This window comes from Trachymyrmex septentrionalis, unplaced genomic scaffold (genome assembly GCF_001594115.1).
Source record: "Trachymyrmex septentrionalis isolate Tsep2-gDNA-1 unplaced genomic scaffold, Tsep1.0 scaffold49, whole genome shotgun sequence".
Taxonomy (NCBI): Eukaryota; Metazoa; Arthropoda; class Insecta; order Hymenoptera; family Formicidae; genus Trachymyrmex; species Trachymyrmex septentrionalis.
In genome coordinates this window covers 609,320-624,245 of record NW_017305661.1, presented here as the reverse complement: position 1 = coordinate 624,245, position 14,926 = coordinate 609,320, and the positions used below count along the sequence as shown (strand labels likewise).

Sequence of the window (14,926 nt, the reverse complement as noted above, 5' to 3'; positions counted from 1 at the left end):
CATTATTATATTATTCTATTATTATCTTTATTTCAATAAATGCAATTGTTTTTTTATATATAAAATATTTTTAAATTAATCAATTGAATTATATTTTAATTTTGAATATATTTGTTTTATAACGTTGTTATTACAATATTGTTGTAAACATCGGATATTATTATCGTTTTCTTAGTAATCACTACTCGTAATTCATGTGCCATGTGAACGATTAAAAAAAACATTTGCACGAACACTGTCCGTAGATTATTGGAGCGCTGTGACAGAGTAATATCCGTTCTCTGCCGAGAGCACTTAGCCAGACCGATCCAGCGCTGTTTATCGGATGCTTTAAAAGCAAATCCACGACAAAAATAGTCAGTCCGATCGGTTACGTAAAACTGCAATATGTATCGAGAAAGTGTGCTGAACAGAGAAAAATTCCCGTCGATATCGTGTCGAATGATTAAAGTCCATATAATCTATGTTATATGCGTATTGTGAATTCGAAGATTAAGGTGATCATTTGAATTATATAGAGTGAGTTTCTTTAAGTAAGCATAAGACCTAATTACTAAAAGTTATTCGTACATTTATCGGAAACTGATACATTATGATATTTTATGCAGTATATTTTTCTCTCTTTTTGAATGTTAACGAAAATAACTGAATAGCAAGAGAAATTAAAGAAAGATAATCGTTTTCGTAATCCTGAGATTCTGTATCCTTTTTATATATTGTTCTTTTTTTCGTCTTTCTTCGTTAAAAAAGTTTATAATTTATTTACATATTTAAGAATGTGATTTTTATGAAATATTTATCAAGTTGCACTGAAAAAAAATATTGGTTGCTGCAACAATTTAGATAGTAAAATATAGCATAGCATTTTTATATAGTTGCAGCAATATCAGTATACGATTTCGATAGGTTAACGCAAAAATTAAAAATTTACTGCTACAACCAAAAACTGATTGCTGCAACCATATAAAAATGTTATGCAATATTTTACTATCTAAATTGTTGCAGCAACCAATATTTTCTTTCAGTGTGAGAAATATTTTAAGAAATATAAACTTTTGTATCATATTGTTGACATAAACTAATTGATATATAGTAAACATTTCATTAACATTTTTTTTGTTATAATATTTATTAAGCCTACAAAAAAAAGAAATAATTATATGCGTTAAAAACTTGGTATAAAATAATTTATATTTTACTGTCATGATGCTTTGATTCGAAAATTGTAACCTTTTTATCGTATTATTTTATGTTTTATATATATATAATTAATGTATTTATTTCATTCTATTACTAAACCGGAACATTCTTGTATTCTGCTCTCTCTCGATCTTCTCTTATGTACTTTATATAGAATCGCCTAGGTTATCAATGATAAGATAATCGAATTGAGTATGCAACTTGGAGTATGCCTAGGGTGACTAGGATGGAGATAGATATGATCGCTCTGATGATATCTTGGAGATTCGATTACAAGGTGTTTATATCCAGACATCGTAGAAGAGAAGATAGCAATTGTGCTATAATATATGTCGAATAATTATATATTTGTGTTATATATATATGCTGAGATATTTTTTGTTGGAACATTTATGTGACTCATATTTTTATCTATTTATAATGAGAACAATTTTCAAAAATTTGTTATTGAAGTTGAAAGCTCTCTCTCTCTCTCTCTCTCTCTCTCTCTCTCTCTCTCTCTCTCTGCTACACACATATATTATTATACGCACGCATACACGCACACACAGACGGGATATCTATTAAAGATCATAACAACGTTTAAGTAAATTCCTGCAATTAATTTGTAGACAAAAAATCTGAAATATTAAAGCTATAATAGTTTTTTAAATTATAAACGTTTAAAGTTAACGACAAACAAATCATATCGCCTAAAGTTAGCGCGTTTAGATGTCAACATGTTGGGTTGGCATTTACTTATCATATCTTAACGCGTGAATTTTAGACAATATGATTCGCTAATTTTAAATGCATATAATTTAAAAACTATTGTACATGACGTCTTAGGATTAGGATTTTTGTCTCAAAATAATTTCATGTGATCTTAGAAATTTATTCTTAAACGTTGTTACAGTCTTTACCGGACATTCTGTATGTTTTTACGTTATATATACATATATTAGTTATTATGTAATATGATTTGAACAAATTAATATGTTGATAAACAATTTAATGAACGTCAATCGCATTGCAAGAAACACGTCATAAAAACTTTCACATAATATTCACAGAATTTTATTGCCACATCACACATATGTTTTATTGATGTGGCAATAAAGTTTAGTGAATATTATGAGAAAATAAGCATTACTTAATTAATATATAAGTGGCGTTTATTGTCCTTTAAAGTAATTCTCTCTAGAGACAATATACTTCTGACAAGGTTTGCAGAAACTCATCTTGAAAAGTCATCTTTGGATATTACTTTAAGTTTTATTACACAACAAAACTTAAAGTGAATACTTGAAATGTTTGTAAATCGAGTCCTTTACATTGCTTCCTTCAGTTTAGGGAACAAAAAAAAGTCTGCTGGACAAAATCAAAAGAGTAGAGTGAGTGATACAAAACGATAATGCAATTCTGACTTAAGAATTGCCGTATACGTTTTGAATTAGAAATACAGAGTAGACCTTAGATAGAAATACAGAGTCGTATTTAAATCATAATATTATAGGATATTATCATGACATCATTTGATACTAAAAAATGAATTTAAAAATAAATTTATAATAAATAAGGTCGTGATAATGCCTTTATAATATTATTGATTTCTGTTTTGGATTGTGCGACAATAAAAATTAAAGTGATATCCAAAAATGACTTTTCACAGAGTTTTCGCAAGGTGTATGAAACATTGTTAGAAGTATATTGTTTTTATAGAGAATTACTTTAAAGGATAATAAAGGTCATATTAATTAAATAATGTTTATTTTCTTATAATTCTTATTGAACTTTATTGCCATACGTATACATATTCCTTTTTCTTTAAAGATATTTTTAGTTAATCTATCTGTTTTTATTCCGATAATTGATATAATGATATTTTTTAAATAAAAAATATCATGATCAAACTGTTTTCTCGTAAACACTCTTATCTTTTAATTTTCTTCACCAGACGCAAATAATTTGACCTTGGCATCATTCATTTTGTTAAAGAATCGAAAGAAAAAGATAGGAATTGATACAATTAGCAAAAAAACCTTATCAGAAGATAGAGTCTCGAATGTCAACTCAATCAATATAAACTTCAAAGACCTGGCTGTGCTTCTGTATCATTTATTACCACAATCGAGCATTTCACTTTCTATGTTCCAAAAGAAATGTTATTATCCTTTATTGTTTTTTTTTTTATTGAAAGCGAATTTAATCGTTAGAATACAATAAAGTTCTTGTATTAATTATCATTTTATTGCAGTTTCTGAAAAAAAAAAGATTAATATTCAACTAATGTGTTGGGATCAGTATTGACTTAACATTGATGTGCAACATTGAGCCGACAATCAAAAGTCGAGAATTAACCAATGTTAGTCCGACGCAGACCCTAAAAAAGAATCAATCATAAATTTACGATATTTGTTGTTAATTTAGGATTCATAATTATGACTGAAATGATTAAAATCATTTTCTGTTGTTTTCTTTCAATTTTCTTAAACAGAGTATACGAAACGCGACTTTATCATATATGTTAAGTGCCAGGTGGCGTCGCCGGCCGTTTTGTCTACAAAGAATATGACAAGTCGAGAAAATCCGAAGGGGTGCCTTACCCGATCCTGGTAAGTTTCTTTCCTAACGCTGGTTTCTGCAAAAGAACGAACGTAGTGCAACGAGGCAAGAGGGTGCAAGAGAGGCAGCAACCCTGGCCCGCGTGCGCGGCTTCTGAAATTATTTCCTCCGCGAAAACTGAGAAACTTTTATCCAATATCCGCGGCAGCATCTGGCATCAAACGGTTCTATGCGCATGTCTCTATGGGGTTTCGGAAAATGTTCACTAGTACTACTAAGAGAGTGAGAGTGAGTGTGAGAGAAAGAGAGAGAGAGAGAGAGAGAGAATCAAGAGAGAGGCAACGGTAAACTGTACAACCCATTGGCTTCTAATTGAATCTTACGGCATCCACGCGGGTTCTGACACTTTAGGCACGTGGCGTAAAAGACCACTTTGCACTTCGGGATGAGTCTGTGAATTAACTTATCGACAATTACTATAGGCACTTCTCTCGAAGTTTATTCATCAAACTATCGAAGAAATAAATCAAAAGATGATCCCTCGTAAAGTTCAGTAACAAATAAACGTATGCGCAAATAATATATTTACATTTGTTAAGTACATATAAATTCTTTATATGCTGTGTAACAATGTATAACAAAGTGTTAATATTTAAACAGTGTAAATTTTATATTTTTTAACACACAAGCAATTGTAAAGATGACAGATTGTAAAAGCATGACTAGATATATATTCTCTCGCAAGGGAAGTGCGACATAGAAATCGTATTTGATTTGAAACGAGAGGAAAGTAATTATTTCTGGATTTGATATCTCTTGCGTCATCCGAAATATTGGAAACAAAAGTGAAGGTGATCTTCTTCCCGTTACCCCGGTAGAATATATATTTTCTGTCTGATAATAGATTTTTCCCTTTACATGCAGAACGTTACATATATGCCCGAATATGCCGACCTAGTTCGGCTTGCGGAATTGCTGGCTCGCTCGCAGTATAGGCAGTCGATTTATCGTTTGATTAAAAAAAAGTTAACCGAACTTTCTGATAGCTTTGATGCAACTGAATGGTCAATTTGTTTGATTTCCATTGTCGATACGTAGTTACTATATTCATTGTTACATATTGCAGTTTTGCATATTTAGCAATATTCAACTATGATTATATTTACAAATTTTTGTAAATGTGCTATTACACAGTTTCGTATATCCTGTTAGAAAAGTTTCAGAAATCCAGAATTCCAGGAAAGATCTAATAAATTTTCGAAATTCTATCATAAAAAGTAAGAACTCACATCGATCGTTCGCTGGAGTACACTATGCGTGTAGTAATAATTTTGTTTATAGCACGATGGACTTGCTTTTTTACGACATCGAGAATTATCGTCAATTTTTGCAATAATGCCGTGCGAAAGTCTTTTATAATGTACTTATATTGTATATCGCGAAGAGTGATACTATTTTAAATTTTTACTGGCACTTTGTATGAGCGTATAGAGGAATAATGACAGCACTGCACTGCATTAAATTTCACTACCGTAGAAAATAGTAGGATCAAATGGAATAGCGCTTCGTCGTGCATCTTAATTGGCTTCTTGTTCCTAACGAAGTAGTAGGATTTAATTTATGTCGCAAGGAAACGGACAGAACAATGCCTCAGATGCGTAATGACACTCTATCTATTGTTATAGTTGCACTTGCAGTTTACGTTTCTTACGACCAATATAATACACAGATAGGCTTTTAAAAGCATGAAGAGTATATATATACACATAGAAGAGCCTTCAAGTTGCCTAAAACATGATCTAAAATTCAATTAATCTTTTAGCTTGCACATTGATGCAAGTTTACGAATTTAACATGCATTATATTAAGGCGCATGCAGTAGGACAGCCGCTTTAAGCTCTTAAGTTTTTCCGCATACTAGCAGCCGCAATCTGCAGACGAAGGGATCTTTTTGCTGCAACGCCCTTAACAGCAAACGACAAAAAAGGTCTATTCGTATTGCGTAATAATATCGCACCCGCCTTACTTCTCGCCATCTCAGCCCCATCCCTTTTGTCCGTCGATGAAACTGCGGTAGCCCCAAGGTTACGAGACACAATGAAGCTTTATTTCTTCTTTAGCTCTATATGTATATATGTGTGTGTGTATGTGTGTGTGTATAAAAAGAAGCTGCGCGCGAGCTTTATTAGCTCGTCATATATTTTGGTGCGTCGCCCTTCGTCAACCCAGTTTAGTAGCGAATCGAGAAGGGCGAGAGAGATAGGTCTTTCTTCTCTTTTTTCATATAAAACAAAAATTGCAGCGCCGATTTCTATTCCACGGTAGTATTCCGTGCACGAGATAGATGAACAAAAAAAAACAATATTGTATTGTTGCTAAAAAGCGAACTATAGTCGTGGCTCTATGAATAGGTACATACATGTCGCTAAAATATTATTTCCTCAATTTCAAAAGAATGAGTTATTGTCGGAAATCATTACACTACAAACATTCGCATTAAGGAATTTATTATGTATATATATATATATATGCATGGCATTATTAGACAATGGTTTTCTATTCAGATTAGTTTATGATTCTGACTATCTCGTTTGGATTAATTCTTTTTTATTATTTTTTGTAGGGATTTTTTTATGGATTATTGGTGTTCATTATCTTCAAGTATATTTTTAAATACATTTTATTTAAATAATTTGATTTCACAATCAAACAATTACAATGAGCTAATATTGTTTTAGGGTGAACATCTTTATTAAAAAAAACTTATTTTATTGTTTAATTAATATTTACCTTAGTGTAACTGAGATTAGTTCATGCCTATATATATAATTCCAGACCCTCTGCGCGCGATTCACTCTATAGTCAAATCCTATCTATTTCACAAGCTTCTCATCTCGAATATACGTGGATAGGATTTGGGGTTGTCGTCCTATCACTTGGTCGAATCCTTCGAGCTAGTTACATAGAGAGAAACGGGATATATATATGCTGAATGCGTCGTGTGTGCGTGTGTACGCAATGCCTACCAATGTTGGAATTTGCCGTCCGCTGCTATCTATGCTGCTTCAATATGTGCAGTGTATTGATTACTGTATCTAAGACGCGAGTAAATAGCAAAACTCATTAATTTAATGAGTAAATATGGAGAAGTTTCTTTGATAATTTATTTTTTTCGTGTACTTGCTGCATGCATCAAAATTGATTTGCAAAACTGTTGATTTCCTTCAGAAGAATGCACAAACGTGTTGTGATACTTATCACAATTATTTCTCACATACTTGAGAATTCTTTGGTAAAAAGCTGAATAAGTAAGGCAACGACGAAACTGAGGATGCCGTTTCAAGTCCTGTCGTACGATAGAAGCCATAAAGGTACAAAGAATGGAGAAACAGAGCTACCTAGGACAAAGTAAGAGGGTGAAAATGGGGCGAAAGGCAGAGAAAGAGCCGAGATAAATGTGGAAGCGAGCTCACCGTAAAACCGGTCGAGAAATAAAAAGGTCGTTCCTCGGCTCGTGGCCCAGATCGTTTCGCAATGGGGATTACCTACGGTATGTCATATAAAATGGCCGAAGCCATCCCTCACGCGTATTTCCAACGTACCATAGAATCCCCCCTTACGAAGAATGAGAGAAAGATGTGACTCTGACTGTTTAACTCTCTGACAACATCTAATGTACGATTAAACGTCGTAATAAAGATATCATTGACGGCGCTATTTAATTTAACACACCCGGGACATTTACAAATTTATTAGATTGTGTATACTCTATCAATTAATTGGAGAATAATAATTGTCGACACTAATCACGAATACCTTCCATAACTGTTATTCTCGTTAATTACGTAATTAGATTTTTATTGGAAAGAGGGGGAGTTTACCGCGCGCGTATGTATATTTTATTGAAATTGAAGCAATTTAGTATCAATTGCGACAATGTAATCAGTGGTATATTTACTAATAACGTTATGATAAAACAGTTATTAATGCAATTACTAATTAATATCTAGTAATAGCGGACACTGCTTTGTATATACAATATAATATGAGAGAGTTGAAAATATTAAAATATTATTTATAATAAAGTTTTGTCCAGTTCTCTCTCTCTCTCTCTCTTCAATTTAGAAAAAAAAAAATTTTTTTACAAAATTCAATCCTTATAAGTACATATTATATATATGTACTCGTATATATATGTGCACGCGATATATATTTCATTTATTTAATAAATATAGAAAAAATTTATAAATTTACAAATTTCTATTTTATTGAAGCTATAAGAATGTCATGTAAAATGTTTTTTTTTAACATGCTCGTTTTTTTTAATACGCTTTTTTAATATGCTAATAAAATTTATTTTTCATAAACAATTTAAATTGCTCCAATTAAGTCATTCTTAAACTACGAATGCATTTATTGATATTTAAAATTTATTAGCTTGTGCTCAGTAATTTAGTTTATGTAATTCACACTAATTTGATAAACAAGCCTTTCTTGAATATCAAAAGCAGTACCACAGTAAGGCAGGATACACCAGGACGTAAACGCGAACTATTGCTTTCCAGATTAGGCTTGGATGCACGTTCACCTCCTTAGTGTCAAACTACCTAATCTAATGCAGCGGCGGTTTCCTTAGAGGATTCATGAAACTGAAGTTCACCTTGCTGCTGCGATAATTATTGCCTGTGGCAATATAAAGCAAAGCACGTATTGTTGCGCTTATAGACTGCGCCCGTGCATATTAACCGTGACGTATCACGGAAGTCGTGGTGATACGGCGCCTGCTAAGTTTGAAAGCATTTCGCTGTTTTGTGCAATTTAATGTCATTAATGCGCAGAGATGATATATGGTTCATTCATGAATCAACGATCACCGAAGACCCATACTCTCTCGAAACGTTTAAATCAATCGTTCACATATGTACCAATGTTGCATAGATTAATATAGGCGGTATAATTTTTATATTATTATTTTATATCATAACCAAAAAGTTTACAATAACTTATAATAGATAACATATAGATAATAAGTTTTATAAATATCTAATTATTTTTTTAAATTCTAATCTAACGGATTTTTATTGTGATACACATATTTACAGTTGAAATTAATTAATTTTATGGATTATTTCAGATTTTATTTCCTATTGGACTAGATTCCTAAGTCCGGTGCTTCAATGAAAGTGTAAAACGACAATTCGACATACTTGGTCGCAACCTGGGCGTGCGGTGAGTCCTGTAATTTTTTTCTTAATCTTTAGCAAGTTGTTCCACTACTATTACAGAATGTAAAATGTTAGGTTATGTTGTTTGCAACGACTAGTGTTGCGTTTTATGATGCCCTGGATTTATCAAACTATAAATTATGACTTTATTTCGAAATTTTTATAGTTGCGGTTGAAACGCTGTAAATATGCTTTTATTATCATTTTATGTACGTAATACGTTCTTCGACATTTTGTCTGATTATTCTTACTATTTTTTGGAATATGTGACAAAAATTCCTGCGTAATAACAAGTAAATTGTCAATTATAAATTTTATGAAAGGGAGGGGATTTCATTATTATGTATAAAATTGTTTGTTATGACAATATAATCGCTATTTTGTAATAAGTATTCAAACATAATAGGGATTAAATAACAAAAGCTTTTAAAAGCTTTTAGAATGAGTATTACAACTAATTAAAAGGATTGCGAGCAAAACTATTTTCATTAATATGCATAAATCATTATTATTGATGAATAAATGTTTTGGATGATATAATTGAATTTTTTTGTTAAAATGTTACTAATTGTATTTAGAGATAAAGATGATATACGATAAACTATCAATTTATCTTTCACTGGATGATCAATATCGGTTTTGTACTTGTAATACTTCCTAATGCGCGTGTCAACATTTACAAACGATGGTGCATTACTATTGGTGGTAAATTTATTGTGTAGTAATTTATAATTATGTTCCGAGTAAAACGTCTGCATGCCGGAACGATTGTAAATATCGCTTTTGTGAATATGAATTATTTTATAATGAACGTAACAATATGAATTATTCTCTTATATATATTGTGGATATTTAAAGTCGCGACAATAAAATCGCATTGTTAGATTTAATGAAGCAGAAATACATAGTTTCTGCTATGCAAAAGTAATCTACACAAATCCCTCTGAATATAAACTAACGATAACATTATAGCAACGTTATAATTATCTACTCAACAGCGTAAGTGTTATATACAACATGTATTATATTACATTTATACTGTTAAATGGGAAAATTATAATATTTATATTTTGTTACTGTGTGTGTGTGTGTGTGTGTGTGTTAGTTTGGATTTTGCAAGATGTTTGCTTTAAGAAGAAGTTGCTATGCATATATTTATATTTTGTCTTTATATGTAAAATAATATCTCATTTCTATAATTATATACTTTTGTTTTACTTATATATTTATAAGTAGTTAATTTATCTTGTAAAGCATAAAGAAGGACTGCTTCTTAAGATAATAGACTATTCGGTCAATTTAGAGAGGATTAACTTTTTCTTCAAAAATATACAAAAAGTTATCATTATTGTAATTGCCAATTTTACATGAAATTGATATTCTATTAAAATGCATTTGTTTTAAAATTTGCTGAAAATGTAAATTTTTTATCTATTTAACTCTCTAAAGTTTAAATTATAAAAAGTTTTTTTTTTAAATTATCTATAATTTGAAAATTAAAATCTTAATAATTTCTTGAAAAGAAGTTTGACTCCACAAATTGGCCAATGAATTTTTTAAAGGCATATCTAAAGTTTTTCTGGAAGATCATATATGTATATTTATTAAATGAAATAAAACCTTATATCGATCCAAACGCATTTCGATATATCACAAATGCAAAAGAGGAATACAATTTTGAGGAATGCAATGCAATGGGAACGACATGTTATATAAACTGTATAATATAAATTACAAGTGCAGTTGACATCAAGAAATGCTTTATTTTGTGGATGTGTTGCTGATCCACAATGTGTTTAACGTAAACATTCAATATTTTCCGCGAATGCTGACGGTGGAGCTAACGCGTCTTTCCATCGAGCGATATGATAAGCGTGGGATAAGTGGCATTCTCCGTAGAAGCTTCGAAATTAATTCCAAGCAAGAAGCCCTTCGTCGTTGCGCTCGTCCTTACCCCACAGCCTTCCGCAAACATACGGGAGCGGTCTGACGGATATAGCCCGGGCTAAACTAACCTAGTCTAACCCAACCGAACGCAAAGCACCGAGGTTGTCCTCTCACCGCGTGCAAGGTGCAGCCTACTGTCTATCTGAAGCTGCCACGAACCATCAGGAACGAGATATCAGCCAGGGAACAATTCCAATCAATTTGAGGCGGATGTATTCGTCCGACCCCAACCCCTTCCAACCCCCTTACACTGGTTGCTCGTGAATCGGCCGATATGACGAGAGTACATCCAAGAGCCCCCACAAGGTATACATACTGTATACATATAATCGACCACGAATCGAGATGCTATTGGAACAATCGGATTTGTCGTTGATCGCGCGGCCTCATGGAAGATCCCCAGATAGTTAACTGTTTTGTTGACCGCAGAAGTATTAGGGATCTATATATGTACACACACACACACACACACACACACACACACACACACACACACACACACACACACACACACACACACACATATATATATATATATATATATATATATAAACCACGATAAGTTGGGAGGGTTGTCGGATTAGAAATTTTAGTAGGACTTCGAAGGCTTTCGTATTCGAAGACAGTATTGGTCCAGACGAGATACTGAGATTTTATTTTTAGTCTAGAATATTGTCATTTGGAAGTTCCACATTTTGTTGAGCTTTTTTTCAACATTTCCCGATGATTTGCAATGATTGTCTTTAGATTGTTTTGATTCTACTATTTTTAATTGATTAACAGAAATTAATGATATTTTTTTCGTAATTCTCGTTTTATTTATAAATCTATGAATCAAGTTCTTCCATCGACTATTCTTATACTATAGTCAATTCGATCATAAAACTTCTTCGTAATTGCACGTAATTTGCATTTTAATCATAAACTGGAGTAATGATGCGGAATAAAGTTTGTGTAACTGCTATATCAGTAGAAAAGCTCTTGATATGTAATGAATGACCAAGTATTATTTGAATCATTTGTCCGTTTCGGCGTCAGTAAACGAGGCGCCTGTTGGCGAGTAGTGTCATCAAGAGAGTATACTTACAAAGCAGACGATATGTGTACGCATGCTCGTAAATCACGATGTTTAACATCCATCTAGTTGGTGCCGTTAAAGTAGTCGCTACGTATAGCCGGGCGATAAAATATTTACGTCTCCCATCGCAGAGCTGTCGCGGTGAGCTTCGAATTGGCTTTGAAATTGGCGTTCGATCCACCGAGATCCGCGCAAAAGTTAGTGCTGTTTGTCAGCCACGAACGCGCAATCCTGTATTTTGATGTGTTCACGCCGACATACACACATACGTGCATCGATGGAATGTTCGCAATAGCGCGACGCTGGCATTGAAGTTTTCATGCTCCAACGACTTTTTCCGGAGCCGCGAAACCTTGTATACGATCCAGCTGTATGTGGAACGATAGCCGCGTGTAGCATACTAGACCGAAGACGGTCTTTAATTCAAGGAAGCACGTGCCTGGTGTAAAGCTCGAGACCATTACGTAGCTTGAGGCACGTGGACTACAAGAGAGTAGGGAGGGATTGTAGTGCAGCACTTCGTACAGAGTAAAATTGCAGCGACTACAACGACGACGACGACGATGAGGACGACGAGGATGAGGACGAGGACGATGGTGTTCTCGGTCTCGATCCGATCGGATCGGACGATGGTATGACTTCGATTTTCGATACTCCAAAAGTATCTTCTTTGTGTGTCGCGACGAGATAGAAGCGGACTGTGAATTTACAAATATACGAGTGGTAGCGAGTAAGAAGAAAGGATTACGGGTCAACCGGGAACAGAGGTCTCAGGGGAGATACCGGAGAGAACGTTAGGTATATACCTAAGTCAAGAGAGAGGACTTAAATAATCAATCGCCTCCACGAAGGCTGTAGGTAAAAGCCTATAGCGTCGGTCCTTGGGCGAAGTGTTTGCGCATCCTTCGTTTCTACCTTTCCTTCGCGTTTTCTTCTTTCAAGATCGTCCCTCTTTCTACTCTTTAATACAACCTCCTTTTCTCTATCTCAGCCCAACACCTTCCGCCTTTCTCGCCGCGTTCACATTCTACTTCAGAAGAAGCTGGGTGCACACAAAGAGACTCCCAAGTTGAGTTTTATGGCCGAGAAGGTCGACTTACTTGGTTTATGAGAGTGACCGTAACACTGTCCTTCGTAAATTCTACTCGATCGTAGGATCCACGAAAGATGAGGACCTAGTTTCTTAATGCTTTAGCAGTTTTATTGAATTTCCTTCAAAATGCGAATTTGATAATCCGGTTCTCGTTCGTGCTCACATCTGCTTCTTCTCTTTATTGACCGTGTAAAAACTTTTATGCGCTAAGAAAATTTGGTATTCCTTTTTTACATTAATGAGCAGGATGTTATTTTCATGCTGCTATCATAATTATTTATTAATACTGTGACATAATATCTTATTTTTAAAGCATAGATTTATTTTTATATTATATCTCTTTCGAACTTATACGTAAATTACAATTTATTAAGAAATTGAATCATAATATTGTATTGAATTTCATAACAAAAACATGAAATTCGCATAAACAGCTTTTATAAAATGTCAAATTTGCTAGATTTGTGGCTTAAGGAAACTCACTGGAAAAATTTTGAAAGTAAACTTTTAAGATCTGATGCTTAATGCCTGGCGAACGCCGGCTGCTTTTACTCGCAATTAGGAATACCAGCAAAGGATGCTACAAGGTAGTAAATGTCATTTGTGTTATGCCAGTGTTGGACACGGTTTTAAACTGGTGATTAGAGATTTCAATTCGTGCCCTGCATTTGCGCTATTCGTTAGAAATTAACGCGCGACGTAATCGCGAAGACTAGAGGCTCATCCGGCGCGGCAACGAAAGGGACAAAGACGCCTTGGGAGGATGGGTTAATTCTACATAGAGCGTGGGTTAATTTGGAAAACGTGCTTCCCGGATTGTTGCTATGGAAATGAGAGCGTTCGTCCTCACGTTCCCCTTATTCTCGGAGTACGACTTAATCTCGAAGAGGAAGAGAGATAGAGAAGCAAGGTCGAAGTGGAGGCGGAGAGAAGAGGAAAATGACAGTCGCAGTAACCGTACAAAGGGTAATGCGAGAGGGCAATAGGATCTATGAGGAAGTGAGAGGGGGAAGAGATGGAAGGGTGGAGGAAAGGAAAAGTAAGGAGTTTAGGAAAGGAAGCTGTTGCTATCCGGACTGGATGATGTAGAAGAGGAAGACGAGAAACGAGAGAATAACGTCACGTACACAGCACGCTAAGAGCACGTTTCTTCACCCGTTCCGATTGCTCGAGTATATTAATCCTACGCGAAAGAAAAAGGGGGAACCCTTTAGTATTTTTCACACTCGGGAATCTAGCGTAGAACTCTTCGATGCAGTGTTATTGCTGCGCCGGCGCGAATAAAGTAATATTCCCGCTAACGCTCATAACGCCATGTACCCTTCAATTACGTCCGTAGAATTTTTATTAGCGTTCGTGTCTACATTACACAATGATGCCATCGCACTGCTGCCGATGCCGTTCTTTCGTATACTTGCGTTTACTTAAGCTCGATTATAATGATGGTCGCATATTCTGGAATACATTTTCTAAAATGTATAAATTCTCCAATGTAATCGTTAAATATATACACCTAGAGAAAAGGTTGTTTCAAAAATTAAAAAAAATAATGTTTGAATCAAAGAAATTTTTTCACAAATCAAAGAAATTTTTTCATTTATCTGAAATTTCTTTAAATCGAAGCAACTTTTTCTCTGTACATTGCAGCGTGTTTCTAACACTGTATGTTCTGTATAACTACAGAAGAGTATTTTTTTTTACTAATAAAAAACGGTAAGAGCTGCAAAATATTCTATAATATGTATGATTAAATATTATGAAAGAAACGTACAAAAAGAATTAATTGATGACGACATTTTTCTTTAAAATAAATAAATGTTATTAATGAATATACAAATT

The 14,926-nt window shown here is 33.7% G+C and overlaps 1 long non-coding RNA gene across 1 annotated transcript in view; it reads left to right on the top strand.

Annotated features, from left to right (window-relative positions):
* LOC108751531 overlaps positions 1–14,926 on the top strand; it is a 42,353-nt gene that overhangs the window by 8,772 nt on the left and 18,655 nt on the right. The window contains exon 3 of the long non-coding RNA XR_001939496.1: positions 8,879–8,973. This is a non-coding gene — a long non-coding RNA (uncharacterized LOC108751531). The remainder of the gene's footprint in view (positions 1–8,878; positions 8,974–14,926) is intronic.